At 42.2% G+C, this 20,889-nt stretch overlaps 1 protein-coding gene across 1 annotated transcript in view; it reads left to right on the forward strand.

Annotated features, from left to right (window-relative positions):
• Positions 1-379: 379 nt before the first annotated feature.
• The window catches only part of LOC124431774 (proton channel OtopLc-like), a 29,391-nt gene continuing 8,881 nt past the window's right edge, over positions 380-20,889 (forward strand). The window contains exon 1 of the mRNA XM_046980038.1: positions 380-811. The gene's annotated coding sequence lies outside the window, so the exon portion shown is untranslated. The remainder of the gene's footprint in view (positions 812-20,889) is intronic.

The following is a 20,889-nucleotide window of genomic DNA, read 5'->3' on the forward strand; positions in this document are numbered from 1 at the left end:
GAGAGAGAGAGAGAGGGTGTTGTAATGAAGCCTCGCGGGAAGGGACGCGGACGCGAGAGATGGGTCGATGAAGATGAGAAGAGCGAGGAGGAAGCTGCTAACAGGTCGAAAGAGAGAGGGAAAGAGGGCGAAGGGGTGGCGCTTGAAAGAGGGAGAAAAAGAGAGACGGTAGCTGCGAGAAGAGAACAGAGAGGGATAGGGCGAGGAAGAGGGAGAGAGAGAGAGAGAGAGAGAGAGAGAGAGAGAGAGGTAGAGGAAGATGTCACGGCACGATGCTGGCGGTGGTGCTGGCGGTGGTGGGAGTGCGAGAAAGGGTGGGAGACGAACGACACCGCGAGGAGAGGCGCGAAGGGGGCTTCGAACGAAGGGACAGAGCCATAAGAGGGTTGATGGTGGCCCGGGGTGGCTCCAGTATGCCAGTCGCGCGTCAAACTCCCGAAGGAAAGCACGTACGAAGGTTCTACGTAACGCTACCGCCGTAACTACCCCCGAAACTGCTCCCTCTCTCGTCGACCGACGCACACTACTCCTTTTTCCTTTCTACGACCTACTCGCTTATCACGTGCCGCCTACTATTTTCTCGTCGTCGTCCAATCTATTTCTAATCGTCTTCTTTTTCTTCTTCTTCTTTTATTTTCCTCCTTCATTTCTTCTTCTCCTTTCGCCAAGAGGAGTGCCGACCCATAATCGTTGGACCCGGTCAGTGGAGCAGGTGCCGACGATCCATCGCGCAGATCCTTTTCCGGAAGATCTTTTCTACGCGCTTATACTTTGGTCTCGTCGAAAGAAAACTCCTCAAAGATTGACAAAGGTAACTCTTCGTTTAATTATATTTCTCGCGATCGTTTCGAAGAAGAGAATACGCCTCGTAGAAGCTCGAAGGAACATCGTGGACTATCTCCCAAGGGAGAAAATACTCGATCGAGATAAAACTTTATGACTTAGATCTTTTTTTTACTCGTTCGAATCACTATTGTATCGATATCGGCAGTATCTGTGTATCGCGCGCTCTTTGCTCCAAGCTCTTTTCGAACGCATAACGACACAAAACGAATTACAATTTACACGATTCGCGTAACTTTTACGACGTCGTCGTGTCATCGTCTCGCGAGCAAATATAGATTTTATAGCACATCTTCCTTTGCACCGTTTCTTTCATTCGGATATATCGAAAACGATCGCTATTTTCCAAAGACCGTTTCGTCGTACGCCAGAACGTAAACTCGCCTTTATTCACCGCGCATCGAACGACCGATATCGTGTCGTATCGATACCGAGTTATCTCTCGAATTCTATTCTTGAGAGATATTTAGATCGTATATACCGTGCGACATGTTAATATCGCTATGATCAACTCAACACTTTGTAACTCAACTTTTTCTTACATCATTTTGTAATAAAGTATAGTACGATATCAAAGTGGATAAAAGGAAAAAAGAATTAAATGAATATTTGATCGTAGAACAAAGAAGGTATATAAGCAAGAGACAAGCGAATATGGCGCGTCGTCCAGTCGACCAGATGCAAAGAGGCAGATCTCTCTTGCGTCTTGCACAATCGCATATTTGTAATCTTTACGACGTTCTAACGGAACATGCTCCTTAATATGCGAAATTCCTATGCGAGATGCATAGTTCCTCGTAACTTTTCGATCGGACGTACGTAGTTGCACGTAGTTATATAGGTATGGATCGATAACGATCGAGATCGTAATTCTTCCGATATCGATCGTACGGATCGATTTCTCGTCGTTGCGTCGATCTAGTCAAACCTACGTATAACTCTTTTAAAAAGTGGAGCTCGCGGCCGAAATGAAAGTTCGGAAGAGCCGGCCTCTCGAGCCTGCTGCGTTACTCGTCAAGTACGCACCGTTCCTTTCTAGTTTCAAGCCCTCCTCCTATCTCCGCTTATCACCGGCCATCCTTTCCTTCGTATCACTTTTGACGCTCGATCATGAAACTTTAACGTTTCAAAATCTCCGTATTGCCATTGTCGCATTGTAAAAACGTTCGCAAATTATTTCATAATATCATCGTCATTATTTCCGTTTCCTTAACTTAATTAACTTAATTTTCCTGACTTTTCGTTATTGTCCTAAGGATATATGATACGAGGATATACTCTTCGATGTTAACGGGACGTAGAATAACGAACAGGAAACGTTGCATGAAAACGTTGCATTTAAATCCTTTGTACATACGCTTCGTATATACATCTATTTAATTCCTTCTACATGGAATATATCTACCCTTATCATAGCTCTACTTTTATCATTGAGAAATGATAGACGACGAAAGCAGAAAATTTTTTTCTTTTTTAAAAGAATAAAACGAGTTACACTCGTCCGACGAGTTTTTATAGGCGAGAAAGATTATTATCACGAACTTCGCTATACGTAAAAATGATGTTCCTCTCGTCCGTATATCACGTCGTCATTGACTCGGAGAATACGGAATTTAAACTTACTTTTACTTTTTCTTTGAGAGATAAGAGGATAAAGCGAACGATCTAGAAGGCAAAGTTCGTTAAATAGAAGGAAAAATTCTGGCTAAATCAACTATTAAGATAATTGTAATAGTTTAAGAAGGGCACGAGAAGAAGAATTGGAATAAAGAAGATGACAGGAGAAAGGGAAGGGAAAAAAGAGAGAGAAGTAGAATATATCTATACGTTTCTGATAAAGATAATCGAGGATTTAATACGAGTATTCTGATTTAATGTGACCGGAAAAGTTAAACGAATCGCTGCATTACGCGGCTAATTACCATTCCCCGATCTTCGCGCTAATGAATTTCGACGGAAAGAGTAGTATATGTGAGAAAGACAGAGAGGGAGGGGGAGAGAGAGAGAGAGAGAGAGAGAGAGAGAGATAGTATGAGGTGACGAAAATGAAAAAGATGAGAATAACTACGAGACGACGACAACGAGTACGATGACGACAAGCTCCGTAATATTCGACCCTCGATGAAACAGCGAGAAACTCCTGAGAGAAGCTGAAATGATGTTTAAGGAAATCTTCCCTTAAGTCGAAGGCCCGTACCGTTTAACGCAATTGGGGCTCATTTAAAAATCCCATCAAAAATGTACTTGGAAATATCTGCGTGTTCCTTCCTTCACCACCTCTCTCTCTCTGTCTGTTCCTCAACCCTCTTTCTCTCTCTCTCTTTACTTTTCTTCTCCCCTTTAACCCCCTAGGCTATTTCTACAGCCCAGCGATCATCCTCCTTTATCCCATCTCTCCTTACTCGACACTCTCCTTCCTTCTTTTCCTTAACTCTCCTCTCTCTTTCCTTCTCCTTCTCCCTTTTCCTTTCTTTTTGTATCCCACGCTCCAACACTCCTCCAGTTTCCGGGAAAGAACTAGTCACTACAGTCAACCAAAAGAAAGACGGAACGAATTGTCTGATTGGATTGTAAGTTCAATTTACACTACGCTTCGTGTTCTATTTTCCAACGTGAACACCATACGCACATAGACTCGCTCGTTTCGTAATTTATTACGATATCGTTCGCACAAAGCCGTCGTGTTTTGCAAAGCGAGATTCAAAGCATCCGAACAAATGAGACTTTCTCGGACGAAGGACGTAACGACGTAGCGACGATAAAGGAGCTCGATGTAGTCGAAAAAAGATTGTTGGATTTTATACTTGCGAGAGAAAAAGAAAGAAAATAGAGAGAGAGAGAGAGAGAGAGAGAGAGAGAGAGAGAGAGAAGCATGGAGCGATACATTTGCAATCGGCAATAATTGAAAATCTTATTCCGGAGGATGATCTTCATTAAACGTAAAACAGGATGGAACGGAACTAGCTCGCGAATGGCCATGCCGAGTGGGTGAAAGGTCGAAAAGCGAGCGTTGAATGATTCGATGATTGCGCGCGCTTCCTGGAAAATTCGTTTTTCCTGCGCGAAAGGGCAATGCGATGGAAGTAACGAGCCCCCATTGTACGAACCACTTGATTTTTCTTTCTAGCCTAAAATTATCCCAGTTATATTTTTCACGATCCATCTATCATCGTATAGGTCACCGATTAAATAACAGGCGGTATCGTTCATTGTTACGCATCGAAAGACTTTTTCCGACGAACCATTTTTTTTTTCTTTCAACAAAAGGTTGCCTCTATGTTCCTCGCTCGTTCCCTCATCGATGAAAAAAGCCGACGCGTCCCCACTGAGCCTTTCTTTTTTTTTTTTTTCCTTTTTCTCGACGGATAAAATATTTCATTGTGAAACTCCTAAAATTTTATGACATCGGGAATCGGTTCGTCGTTTTTACGATGCTTCGCGCGCGTCACCGCTAGACCAACGATGCGAAAGCTGAGCTTTCCAGTCAATAACAATCACAGCCGAGTGTACGTTAGCGAAATTAAATTTTCGTTGTTCGATCGTTGTACTCGTGAGACAGCACCTCATCTTGTTTGTTTGCTCGTTCGGCAATTTTTTTATTTGCTCCGCGAATAAGAAATTTGTCCTTCGAAACAAAGGGATAATGTGTTTTCTCGTTTACAAAATTATTGAATTTTCTATAAGTAAACGATCCTAATACTCGCAAGAGTTAATTTATTTCGAACATTTTAATATTCGCATATATTATTTTCAAGATCGACCAACAGACGCTCGATAAGACACGGAATTGACGGAATTTTTAAAGGAATGAGATTTATTATCTGTTTCATTTATTGCCTTTGGCCTCTTTCGCTTTGAGAATATAATAGGATGCGTAAGACTTTTATTCGGACTCTGTGTTTCAAAACAAATACGCATTCGTCTCTCGTGTCGAGAAATGAAGTCATTCGGTCTAATACGAATATATTTTTTTTTTCTTATATTACGTCAGTAAAATATATCCAATTATTTCATTGAAAGCGTTAAGAAGAAAAAAATATATTATTTTTTATCCGTAACTCGATACATTTGTCTTGTCTTTTTTTTTTTTTTCTCGAAACGGCTTAGCTCAAACTCGAGTCGAAGGAAATATCGAAAATCAAGGCGTTATCGCCTGCACAGGCCGCTTCCGGCGACGTTGTCCCTTTAAAGGCAACTTGCCTTCGTGATATCTTAATCTTTAATTATCGCGCCTTCCTACCGCCCTTAATTATGACGTAATTGCAATTAGATAGGGTATCTGTGTCCTGTCGGAAAAGTTCGACGCCCGCAACCCTCGGCGAGCTCGTCGGAGATACTCGGTTAGTCTCGGCGACTTCGACATTGGTGCCATTATTGGAGGTATCGCGAGTTAAAAGAAGATCGTCCAGCGATACTTTTCGTTTGAGTCGAGTCGATAAATAATACGTTAGCGACATAAGAGAATTTGCCTCTTTGAAAGATTCACGCCTCGTCCTTAATGCATTCGGCGATGAATATAAAAAAGGGAAAACGCATTAGGGGCGTCGTCGGGTGGAACGCGCGAGACTATATATTTTTCCGGGAAAGACAGGAAACGATTACCCCTGGTGCGAACGTAATTACGATAGGACGAGGTACGAGGTAGAGGCTTACATGTAAATTGCTGCTTAAAGCCCGATCGTGCGCGTCAATCCCAGCAGCTAGATTAGAAAAAGCAAGAAGCTTCTTACATGGCTGACTAGACACGGGTTTGCCGTCGTCGAAGGGATAGAAGGAAGAAGAGAGAAAGACGAAATGAACTAGACTGAGAGGGCCGAAGGAGAAACGAAGAGGAAAATGAAGAGACCGGAACCAAAAGAAAACAAGACTACTCTAGCGAATTGCGTGTCCGTCGGCGAAGAATTTATCGAGCATCCTCCGATAAGTCTAACACCTCGAGCAATCGAAATTACCGAGTAGTTAGACGATAAAAAGGTAAAATCTCTAAGAAGATGAGATCGATAGGAGAAGGGAATAGGATGTCATTGTGAAAATGGCGTAAAAGGTAAAAAGGAGGAAGGAACGGCCGGAAAACGTGATTATCGAGCATATATATATATATATATATATTTATATATATATATATTTATATATATATATATTTATATATATATATTTATATATATATATATATATGCATGTATGTACAAGTATGCATATGTATATACGTAGGTACGTGTATTCCGGATGTAAAAGTATTTTCGCGTGCAGATATAACATACTCGTCTAGAAGAACATTCTCCGAAGAATATCGCTCGACGGTGAAGGTATATAGTCGACAGCTCGCACCGATTCTTACATAGCGAAAGGGAAGAGCATAGAAGAGCATTCGACGTAGTATGTAGTTATACGCAGGGTAGTATATGCGCCAGGCTATCCTATCTGCGTGCATACATCCGCCCTCGTTTATGTATTTTCCTCTGGCTCGAAAGGAATCGAGAGTGTCGTGAAAGGAACCGTGAAGAGTCAAGACCGTCGAATCGTCTCGAACTCGAACGTAAGTAGGAGCAACGTTGAATTCAGAAGATGATTGATTTCGCAGATAAATTCCGCTTCGTGCCACGATAACCATATTTCTTCGCGCTTGAATTCAGCAAGGAGGAGAAGCTTTTTACGAATGCACCGAATTGCCTTCCTGATTATGTACATATCGATATCTTCTTCGGTAGTATCGTGTAAAAATCACTGAATCGTTACCTTCGAAATTTATTATAATACTCCTCTCTTTTTCCCCCTCTTTCACTTTCTTTTTCCTAAGCAGACTTACAATTAGAAAAATAACGATGCTCGTTGGCAAACGAGGAGAATTTCTGGTAAGAGCGAAGGACAAAGTACGTCGGTACTCACAACGATCGTTTCAAGAGCGGCCAAAATCGTGAGTCTTAACGATTCGAAGCGCAAAAAATTAAATTCCCCACTTCCGTCTCTAATAGAACGGCCAACCGGGCGTTCGTCGGAAACGACCGAGGATCAAATTAGAAGCGAAGCCTCGAAGAGTTATAAAATTTTATTTTATTCGTCGGTCGGCAATTCGCTTTGGATTTGTCGTTGCCAGCTTCGAGCTTTACCATTCACGTGCATCGTCGATCGTTCTTCGAAAGGAACGCCTTCTCGTATAGTCCAGTTTTCCTATCTTCTACTAATCTCTAATATTTCCCCCTCCGAGAACTTATAACCATACGTGCCGATTGTGCGTCCTATCGAAATTATTTCAACTGTAGTAAAAATAAACGAATTAATAATAGTGAAACTCGATGATACCCGATCGATGATCGGTGCAAACCCATCTGAAAAGAAAGATTCTCGATAAACGTGAACGAATTGCGCTCGAAGCGGGTGCTACCTGCCACAAATGCTCGACGATGCATCGTCGAACGGAAGCGTTGGCTTGCGTGAAGAGCACGTGAGAGGTGGAATCCCATTCTGGTAAATACCCTTTCTATATAACGGGAGTACCTAAAGAAGAAGTACATGGGAATAGAGAGAGAGAGAGAAATAAAGTGTGTCTGTATGTGTGTACGCGCGTATATGCGTATGTGACGAGGAGGGTAGTCGAGCTGGCACCCGAGTAATAGCGGCTGAACCATCCGGCAGAAAATCTCTTTCGCTGAATACGGTAAAGTATAGGAATCCAGAGAGAGAGAGAGAGATGGAGAGAACGTGCGTGAAAGATAAAAAGAGAGAACGCATTATAATGGATATACGCAAGCAACGCCGCAATGCATACCAAGACCCTTCTGACCATTTACGTGTACTCAATCCCCGTTTAGGCTGACTCTTTTTAGGCCGCACCTGTGGGGTCGCCTTCGACTGGTCACCCCTATTATAGTGCGCATGCGAGAAGGAGAGAGAGAGAGAGAGAGAATTGATCTTGATCCGGCACTTTGCGAGCGGAGAATCGTCGCTCAGCGATTACCGCTTTACCGAGCCAAATAGTTACGATTACCGAGTTCTCTCCTAGGAATATCACTCTATTACCGTATCTCCTTGTTTGACGCAATCTTCCAACAATTTTATTTCTTCGTAAGCTCATTGCCGACGTACGTGCTTCTTTTCGTTCGTATGTAGGTACTTAACAGCTAATTCTCGAGGAATTAGATATGCTTACCTAGACTTTACTTTAACGATCTCCCCGATAGGCTCTTGAGGAAAATTGCAAAGTTTCATGACGCGGCATGTTTAATAAATGATTAAAGTTCGATCGGCGACTCTGACCACGTTCGTTTCATTCTCGCTCATTAACTTTGGCGTTTGGGAAACATCGCGGTTCTACGATTTTAAATTGTTCCGCTCTGCGGTACACTCGTACCTGAATATACGCATCTACATTTATTTAGATACGTAAATACATAGGCGCACGTGCCGGCCATATAGGCGCGATCACGAGCGTCGTTCAACTTCATAATCCAGCCGTAACGTTGGATCATTAACCGCTTGTTCGTTCGCCGAGCCGTAAGCGATTAGCCGTGTCTCTCATTAAGTACAGTCGCGCCTGTAATCGTCGATATACGGAAAACGTTGCTTCGAATCCAACGATTTTCAACGTGCTACTATGCACGGAGGAATTGCGTGTCCCGATGAAATTGACCTTGTGGAACGATGCGGCCCCTTTCGCTTCGTCGTTCGATTCATCGACGGCCGAGCGGACTGATCGTTAATTCCTCCTCCAAGAACTCGTCGATATTTTTTAATCGAGAAATGGTATACGATTCGTAGGTTCGAACATCATTGAGAATCGGGGGAGAGGGGTGGAGAGAGAGAGAGAGAGAGAGAGAAAGGGAGAGAAAAATCATTCGATTCGAGCAGTAAATTCGAGGTAGATCTCGAAATCGTAAATCGGAGTAACAACGGCGGAACAATGCGCATACGCAGGTCACCTAGTTCGTTCGCAAAAATTAACGCTTAAGCCCCCCTAGATAAAGCAATTCTAAACGATCGTTGATCCCGATAAGCTTCGGGTTAGAGCACTCGGATATTCGGCGCATCCAGCGAACATATACGTATGTACAACGAGAGAAAAGCCACGATACTATACATCGCTTACGATCGTTGCCATGACTCGTTGCACACTCCTACCGTGGGCTATGCTGCTATTTACTACGTATTTTTTTTTTTCTTTTTTTTTTTTTTTTTTTTTATTCTTCCTGCAACCATCCAGTCCCTACCACATCCTATCTCTCTATCTTTCTCGTGTTTCCAAACACGATGGTATAGGCACGTGTAGTATACCTTGGAGTTATCGTCGCGATATTTTCGACCAGCGGATTTAGCCCGTACCTATTTCTTTCCCTTGTTTCGCATTCTCTGAACGTGCTTTTTTTCTCCCGAAAATACGAGTATCGATTCCTTCCAGCAAGAAGCAAAAACAACGCGAGAGAGAATATTTTCGAGTTATTACTTGGGTCATCGATACTCCTCTAATGGCACTTGAATTTCTTTCCGTTTCTTTTTTCTTTTCTTTCTTTTCCTTTTTCTTTTTTTACTCGACTCGCGCGATCGACGTAGTCTCTACGCATAATTAAAGTCAACGAGAACTTAGATTGGCGAGTATTTCGCACCCGGTCTTTCGCAAGCTAGTGGAAGAGATTGATGCTTTGCAGTTACAGAAACTTTAGCGAAGTCTTTAATTGGAAAAGACGAAGAGGAGTAGGAGAATGGACGGCCGTCGACCTTGAATCGCGAATCACTCAAACGCGTCTTTTCTTTAAATTAAAATTACAGAGAAAAAAAAAAAGAAGAGGCAAACAAAAACGTTGGATACGTAGGTCGAAAATTTCGAGAGAAAGGAGTGAAAGAAGAAAAAAGAAAAGAGAAGAGAAAATTGCAATCAAATTGTTTCGCCAGGACGTCTACGCGAATTTATTCCTTTCTCGACTTTCCTTCGCTATCTCAGTTTTCTCTTTCGTCGCTTGCTACTTTCACGGTCGATATTAGATGAATGGAAACGACAGAGACTTATGCGAAAGGACGAAAAGGACGTAAGAGCGAGAGACGAAAATCTTCCTCGTTCTGTCTTTTTCAAGCTTTTCAAACGCAAGTACTCCATCGTCCCCTCTTTTGCGTGCGAGCAATCGAGTTTCAAAGCGAAGCAGTAACGTATGAAGACGATTACGCGGTCGTTCAATGAGAATGAAAGAAACATGGGACGTTGAATATTTCAGTAACAAGCAGATCGTTGACTCAATACTTTTGTCAGGGTCTCTTAGAAACTTTGTTCGTGACACGAATAAATTAAATCATCTTGGTGAATCGTATTAAGACGATTTAACGTTCTACAATAATAATAATAATAATAATAATAATAATAATAATAATAATAATAATAATAATAATCGCGATAAGACCGACAACTTATTTCGTGAACTCGGAATACCGCGTTAATCCGATAAAATAATTAATATGCAAGCGATTAAACGCGTAATGAATTTTCCAAAGATAAAAAGGAGAAAAATCGTCGGTCGACCATAACGGTTCGTAACTACTTCCACTTCCGTATCTTGCTCGGCTTATATCGACTTACACTACTGTGGTCGCCTTAATCTCGAAGCATATCCCTATCCAGTATCGAGTAATTCCTAATGGAATCTCAGAGACGAGAAAAGGCGGAAGACGGAAGGTGTATCTAAATTCATTACAGTCTATTTCGCGAAGTTTAATTAAATAAGAAACTCTAAGGAAGAGGATCTTTCGTTGATCGGAGGAGAAGGAGAACGAAGGAGAAACGACAATAAAGCTTTCGAGAAAGAAACGAAAGTATCGAAAGTCGAACGCTTCGAACCGAACAAGCGTTTATGTTTTTTTTTCTTTTCAAAAAAGAAAAAGAAATATATATCTGTCCTTTAATTTTCTTCTTCTTTTTCTTTTTTTTTTTTTTGAACGTTTAAAGAGCGCCTTTTCTATTTTTTCCACTTATACGTTTTATACGTTTAAATTTGTAAATAAATGACAAGGATATGAGCTAGCATAAAAATATGAAATTGTTCGTGAAAACTTTACGTCCGTCAAAATTAAAATGAAACTTTAAAGCTAATTTAATAATCTCGGATATTGCAATATGCGTAATTGTAACAATCTCGAAATTTTAACAAGAACAATTTACTTTGACAATATGTAACAATTAATGAAATTCACAACAATAGGATGTATCAATTACAAATATTATTACTTTTCTATCGTATATACTATCAGTGAGCTTTCGAACATGTTTCTCGTAAAATCATAAAAACAATCTATCCATTACTCCTGCGACATGTATGACTCTCAAATCAGATGCATAACATTTGCCATTTGAACGTTCTAGTCAAGAAGAAACAAAAGAATAAAATAAAAGTTTAGCTCGATATTCGGACAAGTTTGAGTAGCGTAAAAATTCATAACGCGTACGACAAATATTGGAAAACAAGTTTGTCTAAATTTTATTCTGCAATCAACGAATCGTAGCACGAAACACGGTTGTATGACTTTAATCCAGATCAATGATCGCACACTGGGGAATAGGATTAAATATAAATATGCATCGTCAATTGTACAGTTTAATCAGAGTACAAGTGGAAAGAAAAAAAGGAGAAAATGTACAAATTTAACTTGTATCTTCTTAATCTATTGCTTTATACTAGAGAAAGAGAGGGAGAGAGAGAGAGAAAGAGAGCGCGTCTCAATTATCGCCTCGGCGCCGCGCCGCATCGTTCTAATTTTCGAGCGGGAAATCGTCCATGTAAATGAGAACGTCCAGAAGGACATTGCTTTTCAAAGTTACCCCCCTGTGACAATGAGAACGTGCGAGTGGCATAGACGTATATAGCTTGAACGCACACATGAAGAGACGCGCATGCAAGCTCTCTCTCTCTCTCTCTCTCTCTCTCTCTCTCGCTCACGTACACGCACACAGACACACACACACACACCCTCTCTCAATATAGCAGAGACAATGAAGTTAGGAGGAGAAGGAGAGAAGGCTGTCAGATGGCAAAGTCATGATAGTCGATGCGCACCGTGTCGAGCTAGTATTCGTGAACAACGCGTCTCTCCATACACACGTCGAAGACACAATGTGTGCGGTCACAGTAGTAACATAGACGGCAACTTGTGCACGAGCGAGCGACCAACCAAACGACGACGACGACACCAACGACGACGACGACGACGACGACCACGACGACGACGACGACGACGACGACGCCGACGACGACGACGACGAATCGTATCTCAAACGGAAGGCGCAATGCGCATTGTTTCGCCGAGCTCCCCGACGTTTGACGACGCCGGTGAAACAGACGTTTCCTTCGAACCAACCACCGTGCAACTTTATAGACACCCTTGCTTGTATCGTTTGGATCGTCGCTTTCGACTTCTACGCGTACACTCGCGTATACGATCGCACTGATCCAAACTTATTAAATTGAAGCGATCCTTTAGAAACTTTTCGATTATTACCACGTCTCGTATCTTCGAATTGTATTCATATAAATGTTTAACTCGTGGACTCGATCGATACTGCGATTAGAAACGACTACACATATTCTTCTCCATTGAAAATGTCTTTTTTAAATTCAACAGGATATATTAGTCGTACCATTTCGTCTCGTTCGTTTGCAAAACTCGTGTCTCAGGATTTAGCGACGATTAACATCGCGTGAAAATCGATCTCGACCTCGAGGGCGCGCGAGGACCCTCAAAGAGGGAAGCATGCTCGAGGCAGCCGTTCACCTCGTTCGTTCGTTTCATCCGTCTTATCGCTCGGTTCACTCAGGCCGCTTTACCCTTCGCGTCTAGTTCGAACGAGAAGAGAGAGAGAGAGAGAGAGAGAGAGAGAGAGCAACGAGGCGTGCGCCGACGTGTGGGTGCCTTAAACCGCTCGCTGTCTCTCGTCGTCTCTCGCCTTGCGACTCTTCCTCCCTTCGCGAACGAGCGACCTCGGAAGAGCATCACCTCCGACCCTTCGACTAGCACCAAGAGCAGTCAGCCTCGACTCGACTCCAGTCAGCCAGCCGGAAGCGTTACGCTGCGCTTCCACGCGAACAACTACGAGGACGACGACGACGGTTCGATCGCGAGCATTGTAGATACGTGCCGAGAGAGACAGAGAGAGAGAGAGAGATCTGACCGAGGTCAATGCTTCAAGCTGTCACATCAGAGAGTATCTCGAGTATATTTTTTGCTTGAGAATAGCAAATAGAAAATTCTTCCTTCCTTTCTGTCTTTTTCGACAAAGCTTCTTTCCTCCTTTGAATTTTGAATCGCACCGAAGACTAGCTCCCTAGTCTTTCGCATTACTTTCACATATATATTATTCATTCGTCGTTCCGCGACTCATTCCACGCGTTCGATTTATCATTGTTTGCTCTTACGTTTTTGCAAATTATATTAACAGATAGGAACGCACGATATTGCAGACCTTAAAGAAAGATAGAGATAGTGGGAAAGGGAGGTAGAAAGAGAAGGGAGCAAATAGGTAGGGGGATGACGGAGCCGGCGCTCTGTAAACTCGAGGGTAAGGCTAGGCTTATACGCGTACGACGTTGGTGATGATCATGGAACCGTGACGAAGAGGATCGATGAAAAAGATTGAAAGGTCGTCTTTATAGGTACGCTCTTCATCTCGTTTATAACGAGACCGCGGGACTTGTCCGGTACGTTGAGGAATCACGCTTGTTGCCAGACACTCGCCGTTATATTTATTAACCTAATGGCGTCGCTCTTAACGCCTTCTTCTCGCTAGAACCTAGCGGTAAACTTTTCTTCTCCGAGATAAAAGGACGCTTTTAAGAGTGGCTTTCATTCGGAGAAAATAATTTTCAAGGAAACATAGAGAAATAAATAAGAGAGAAAGAAGTTTTTCATATGACAAAACATGAATTTTCATATTTTTTAATTTTCTCGTCCAACCGACGTAAAACCAAATGATCGACCGACCGACCGACCGGCCGACCGACTGATCGACCCCTTGCTCCGAACGTAATTTTATTTCTACGATTTTAAGCGATGCTCCGAGCCCTAATTTCGTTAAATGAGTTGTTTGCTAACTCGGTTAAATTCGCAAGCAGCCAGGCAGACAGGCGGCCAGCCAACCAGCTATCACCCGATCCGTTCTACCGACCAACGTCGAACCGGTCGACAGGGTCTCGTACGGGTAATGGTTTGACATGGTTATTGACGTTTCAGTCTGCAATCTAATTATTTGATATACGTGCTTGTCTGCCATCACTGTGGAATACAGATACGTCAGTCATCAATGTCCTCCTCTTCGCGGCTTTGTCATTCCTTTTCTCTCTCGACCGGTAATTGTTACTCTTCTTTCTGGACGGCCCCTTTTTTTACGTCTTTGCAAGCGAGAAAAAAAGAGTCGCTTTAATGCTAGCCCCTGATTTTCCTTTAAACCTACGACTTTACGCGATTATATATGATTAAGAATACCTATTAAGAACACCTATAAATTTTTCAAAATATTTTGTTCCCTTATAAGATACTCTAACAAGTTATTTAAGTACCTTATATTATATTTCATAATTCACGACTGCGTTGACCCGCATCCACTGAAATGGCGGCATCATCTACGTAACGGAACGGATTTACTGCGGTTGAAATGTCATTCAATTCTGATTATGCACGGTCCGTAATTTTGTCATCGATGTAATTCAGTCATCGAGAAACATTAGTGTCATCTGTCAGCGTGAAACACGTTCATTTGTATAAACGTACGCGCACCGACGTATTCGACCGGCCAGCACCTCCGATGGAAAAGTGAAGAGTAATGTTGTCTATGCAACGATCACGAATACGAAAGTTAATCGATATATGCATATGTAATATGCAACATCAATCGAAAGTTACAAGTACCCTAGAAAGTTTATGCGAGCTTTGTGAATTGTGAAGATTAGAATAATATTTTACATTTTCATAAATAAGTTTCATTTCCTCTCGAATGACATTTTCATTGTTTTATCCTTTATTCGAGTAAAATGCATTCGTACATATTAACGAGCACAAAATCGAACGTTGAAAAATCATTAAAAGGAAGAAAAGACGATTCGACGTTCCGATTGTATTTCAAGAAGAGGATGGAAATCTATTAAGAAAGCACGAAAAACACGTTAACGGATCGTTGTAGCCGGAGGTAGAAAGGAAAGTGGTAGCCCGTTCAACCTATATATTAAGTATGTATGCGAGAATGGAGTAGCTAGTTACTGTCTGATCACAAGGGCGGTCGGTTGTACTGCTCCATAACAGCGTTACGTTATAGGCTAGCTTGCAATATACACTCGTTCTCTCGTCCCCTTCTACGTCACTCTCTCGGTCCTTCTCCGGTCCTTCCCATCCTGTATACAAGGGCGAATCTCTGTAAACCAAACTACTTACGAGCGCGGTGGTAGTTTAGTCGGCGCACCGTAGTTTCCATGCTCCGCCGGCGTACTTAACATAATTACAGGACGCTGTCGCATTGTTTCGCGTCACGATGCCTTCGGGACAAGCGGCGATAAAGGTCGAACTTTGGTGCGATCGCGTCGTTTCTCCATGCTGACCGGTTCTCTACGATTTCCTATATACGTAACGAACCATTTCTATATATTTATGCAATGTGCACCTATCAAAATTTGTCGATTGGTATAATCGATGAAACAATAATCATCTAAAAAGAGTAGAAATTTTTTATGAAGTCCGAGACAATTGTCAAAATTGCACTTCTGTCTCGTTGGAACAAGATCGATCGAAGTAGTACCAAAGAGAAGGACCAAAGCCAGAGCGAAATGCCAGGTTTTCGGTATAGCGCGCTTACAGAAAAAAAAAAAAATGAAGGCGGGAACGAAATCAAAGGACGAGAAACGATCGAATCGCTTTTCGGGCGAATATTCACTATAGCCGGAGGGAAGGAAATTTAGTCGCTTAATGTAAAAAACGAGCGCTTTAGCTGACGCCTCGATCTATGCACGCGCGCACGCATGCACTCACACTCTCGTCGATTCTCGGTGATCCTCGGCACTATGAAGTCGCCTTTTTAAGCTTCCCTGCCGCTGTCTCCCTTTCCCCGATATTCTCTCGTCTACTAATAGGATGCCCTGTCAAATTGCGCTTTTCACGAAGCTGTCTCTCCTTCTCTCTCTCTCTCTCTCTCTCTCTCTGTACAGACGGCTTTTCTATGGAAAAAGAGCACAGTTACGACAGGAATGTATGGGTGCATAGGATGCACACGATCTTCTACCACTATTTCTCGTAATCGCTCGCGCACGCATACGAATACGTGACGAGTATCCGTACCCGTGTTGGTACGAAATTGTCACCACCGAGCACAAGTTACTCTGGACTAGGTTGTAACAATGCTATGCTATAGTGGCTCGCAATCTAACCACTCACATTCCCCCTGGGATATACCTTTCAAAGAAGTAACATTGTAATTTCATTAGGTTTCTTATCATTTTCATTTCAGTTATCTTTCAGACATCTCATCCATTTCTTTTTCTTTCCATTCATTATCCCCGATTAAATAAATTTTACGTCAACATTTGATCATTCTATCTTTTCCTCTCGTCTTTTCCAATCGTCCACCTACGGGTATCGTACGAATATCCGTTATTTACGTCAAAACGTAGATGCGTCATAAAAGGCCATCGATAATAGTGCATATATCGGGCGCGCTTATCAAGTTCATTAGGGCAACGATTAATCGACAAAACAGAATGTTTAACGATCGCCGGGTTATAATTTTGTTGCATACCCGACATAATATCGTAAGCACTAATTAAATGCGAGTCGTGCGTAACGATCGCGCTGATAGGGCGACTAGCGTAATTTGACTGCGTATTACCACCGGGATGTAATAGAATCAATAATAATTATGCACGCGTGAACGTAGCAGGTAAGTCCTCTTAATCGGGGAGGTGTGCTCGGGGAATACGAGAACGCATATTTTGTTTCTATAATTGTTGTTGTTCGGGTAAATCGTTGAATTTTACGATCGATCGAGCATTTAATTTAAACTACTATGGTGGGAGAAGAGAAAAAGGATAGGTAAGAGCTAAAACTGTTCGTTTAATTTTAAATAAAAACGATCCTCGTTACGGATCAAATGATATTCGATTGAGAAAATCGGGATGGCACCTACGTTACCATCGTCTCTCATCGTTCATTTTATTTCCTCTCGTTAGAAAAACGATAACTAGATACGTAAGGCACACAATAATACGTAGACGCCCCGAGAAGATCGATATTACAAGATTCCATGTTTTTTCATAATCCAGGTAGAGAGGTCCTATGAGGATAAGTCGCAAAGAAAAGAAAGCGGAAGAAGGAATAAAGAAAGCGGAGAAAAAGCGAAGCAAGCATGGACGCAGACGTCCGGGTTTCGTGACAGGCGAGCCGTTCCATAAAACTTGGTTCGTTGTCGACGAAACCTGCACGATCTGTAACCACGTCGACGATTCGAAATTTATTAATCTACGAGGGAAGACGGTCTTGCTGCGATTTAAGAGCAATGATCCAATAGAAATTCATAGAGGTATGTCGTTACGAATCTTTACTCTTGTGACTCCTTATCGCGAATTATTTTCGAGCGGTAAAGAGAGAGAGAGAGAGAGAGAGAGAGAGAGAGAGAGAGAGAGAGAGAGAGAGAGAGAGCGAGAAAATGTGATACCGCGAGAAAGAAAAGGCGAGGAAAAAGGAAGACTGGCCAAGCGTGTCACCTGCACCGACGATGATTAACGCAGCTAGCAGGTACGTATACTATGTTGGCTTCTTTCCACGTCAAGCGGCACGTGTCGCGAGTATAGAAAAAAAAAAAAAAAGAAAGAAAGAAAAGAAAAAAGAAGAAATGAAAAAAAGAAAAAAAAAATTCAACGCCGTCGTTAATTACCGAAGTCTCCCCGCTACTATGAAATTAGAGAGAGATTAATATCGGCAGCGATAGTATAACGCAGCCGTGTAGCGGCTGCGTCTGATGGAATAAAAATAAAGTCTGTGGCCTTTTTTTTTTTTTTTCTTTTTTTATTTCTTTTGAGAAAAAAAGTGGTAACAAGATCGCAAAGAAATGGGCACGTATATAAAGAACTCCTCGGGAAAAGAGAGCTGTTTGATTTATTCATTAAGACCTGATATAAAGATAATATTCAAAAATAATTATTTCCATCGGCGAAATATTATATATCGTATATCCTTTCTTTATAATTTTCGCCATGATACGTTGTAAAGCATATTACTGCGATCGAATATTCTTCGACAAGAATTTTTGCTCAAAGTCAAGAAGCTTTATTATCTCATAGTCGTTTCCGATAAACTCGCTCTATCCTTTCGTTATGCGTCAGACATACGGTAGGAGAAAACGCGTTAAGGGAAAGGAGATTGGGGACCGGTGCGGCGTTGGTACGAAGTAGTAGGTATGCATCACTCGAGGTCTGCTTAGGGGTTTACTTAACTTGAGATTAGCTCGAGGTTAATTCACTTAGAAGGAGTCGGGCTCGGGCACTGCTTCGGGCTGCTATTAGGTATTACTACTAGCATTAGTATTACCAGTTTACTCGAGTCCCGTTACCAGGGCATGCACCGTCTCTCTTTCCCCTTCCACTCTGTTCACATATGCTCCCTTCTATATGTATCTTTCTCTCGTTCCTTTTCTATTGCACGTAACTACGCTATCTCGAGCCGTCGGAGATTCCCTATGAGAAAGCGGATAGATCCGAAAATTAACGAGAAGATTTTAGGAACGTAGTAAGACCGTTCTATTTCCTCCCGACGACCTTCGTCGCCTCTAATAACGACTTTTTCGGATTTCCGCAAGAGTCGGAAATAAACGAAGTCGGGAGAAAATTCAGCGTAAAATCAAGCAGGGGTTCTTCTCTTGGTTCGTACAAAAAATACAAAACTGTTAGGCCGTTAGAATCGCTTGAAAATCATTAAGCGTCTGGGCGTATAACAACGAATCTCAATGACGATCATTCGCGAATGAGTCATAAACGCGACTATAAACGTTCTCCTGAGTTCCTCCGTTGCAATGACGTTTCTCTTTTCCTTTCATTATCGTATACTATTTTGTCTTTTTTTTTTCCCCCGTTCGATTCTCCAAACGAAAAGATTTTTTTTCTATTCTACGAATACCCTTCAATTCCCTTTCGATCGCATCTATACGATTCAATCTCGTTGAAGGCGAGATCGCTAATCGTATCGCTCGTTGGTTATAAAATAGCATGGATTTCTCTGAATAGAAGAGACCCCAAGAGTGGACCGGTCGCGTTTTCCGTTTAAACGCCAATCGAAATTCGCGCGTAACGCGTCCGATTCGGCCGGTAAGAATAGCGATAACGAATCGTTCGTCTATCGTCCATCGGTGAAAACGGGAACGTAAATTCTAGCGCCCGGCCACTCGAAGAGTCATTCGAGCGACCTCGCGAATGGACCACGCCTGTCCGACAGAGAACAACTTTCCAATCGCCGAGCATAAAACGAAACCACATCGTTTCACGAATTTCCTTCTTTCCTGATAGACAAAAAATTGTTCCTCTTTTGATCTACAGATTCGTAATCTAACGATTCATTGTAATACGCGATAGTAGATATCCAATTTCACAGATTTTCTATTTCGAAGCTTCTTTTTTGACATCGAACTCATTCGAAGGGTTCCTCTTGAAGCACGATCGCGCTCATTTCCACCAACGAGTGGATTTATCCCTAACAATTTCGCGAAAACTCTTCGCACCGAAACGTAAACACATTGAAATGCACTGTATTAAATTGCACGGCATATCGTAAATCGAACTTTATCTTTCTTCCCTCTCTTATTCTTCTCTCTTACTCTTTCGAGTTCTTTAAAAGAACCAGGCTATACGAAGCCAGCAACACGTTTACTTCAGCCTCTATCGCTGGAATCCTTTTCTCTAGCCTTTCGAAACGAAGGATACACAAGTCACGCACAATTTCGATATCGAATATAATTCAAATAAAGGGAGATACGTATAAGTTTCTTTGTAGTTTCAAGGATTCCTTATACGACGATTTTCTATCGCAAAATCCAGGATAATTGACTGCGCGAGTAGGTAGCAGAATATAAAGACGCGAATATCGATAAGTGCGTATAATGGAGAGAAATCGAAAGACAGAACGAATGGTAGATAGGGACGATTTCAATTATAAACAGTGTTGTATCGCAAAGTGGTGAGCACCAGGCGTGGTATTAAAGCCAGAGGCTTCGTTTTTTCTCCCGAAACCCGTACCGACGACTGCTTTGCACGCGAGGACATTCATCCGCTTCCATTGAACTTCGGGCAGTCTTTTTCACCCTTGCTTCGCCGTACTCGCTGGCTGCCTCGCTGGATCCTATTATTTCATTAGATCATCTATCTCCTCGGTACGTTCATTCGATTTCTCCCTTTTCCCTTCTCCTTCTTTTCGCAGTAACATATTATTGGTCGGCTCTCTTTTTACTTCTCTTCTCTGCCCTCCCTCTCCCTCTCTCTCTCTCTCTCTCTCTCTCTCTCTCTTAATATATACGTTTATTCCGTCTATCTACCAACTCATAATCTTTATTCAAGAACATGCGGAAAAATTCTTTCATTTCCAAAGGTATTAATTTGTTTGAAAAGAACGCATATTGATAATAATGCAATAAATTGAAACTTAACGATATGTACATTAGGATTTTTAGGGAAGAAAAAATTGAGGAAAACATTCGAACGTCATTAAAGATGCATTCTCAACATTTCTACGTGAAAGAACCCGTGGAGGGACAGAAAATACTCTGACACAGACCACAGTCGAAGTATACGAAGAACGGTGATCGAACTGTCCGAGCAAATCACAGTATCGTCCAGTTCGCGCTACTAAGCTTCTCTACGCTTCTCGTATTTCGCTCCTTCTCTCTCGCTTATCGTACCTTCGACCATTCTCTCGTTCTCTTTCCTTCTCGGTTGTTCGCGAACGTCGGCGCTAACAGGAAGCGATGACAGCTCTTGTGACAGCCACGTGACGTTTGCGGCCATGCCGGTAGGCATCTAATTATCGTTCCATGCGTGGGCGGACTAAAGTACC

This window comes from Vespa crabro, chromosome 22, assembly GCF_910589235.1.
Source record: "Vespa crabro chromosome 22, iyVesCrab1.2, whole genome shotgun sequence".
NCBI lineage: Eukaryota > Metazoa > Arthropoda > Insecta > Hymenoptera > Vespidae > Vespa > Vespa crabro.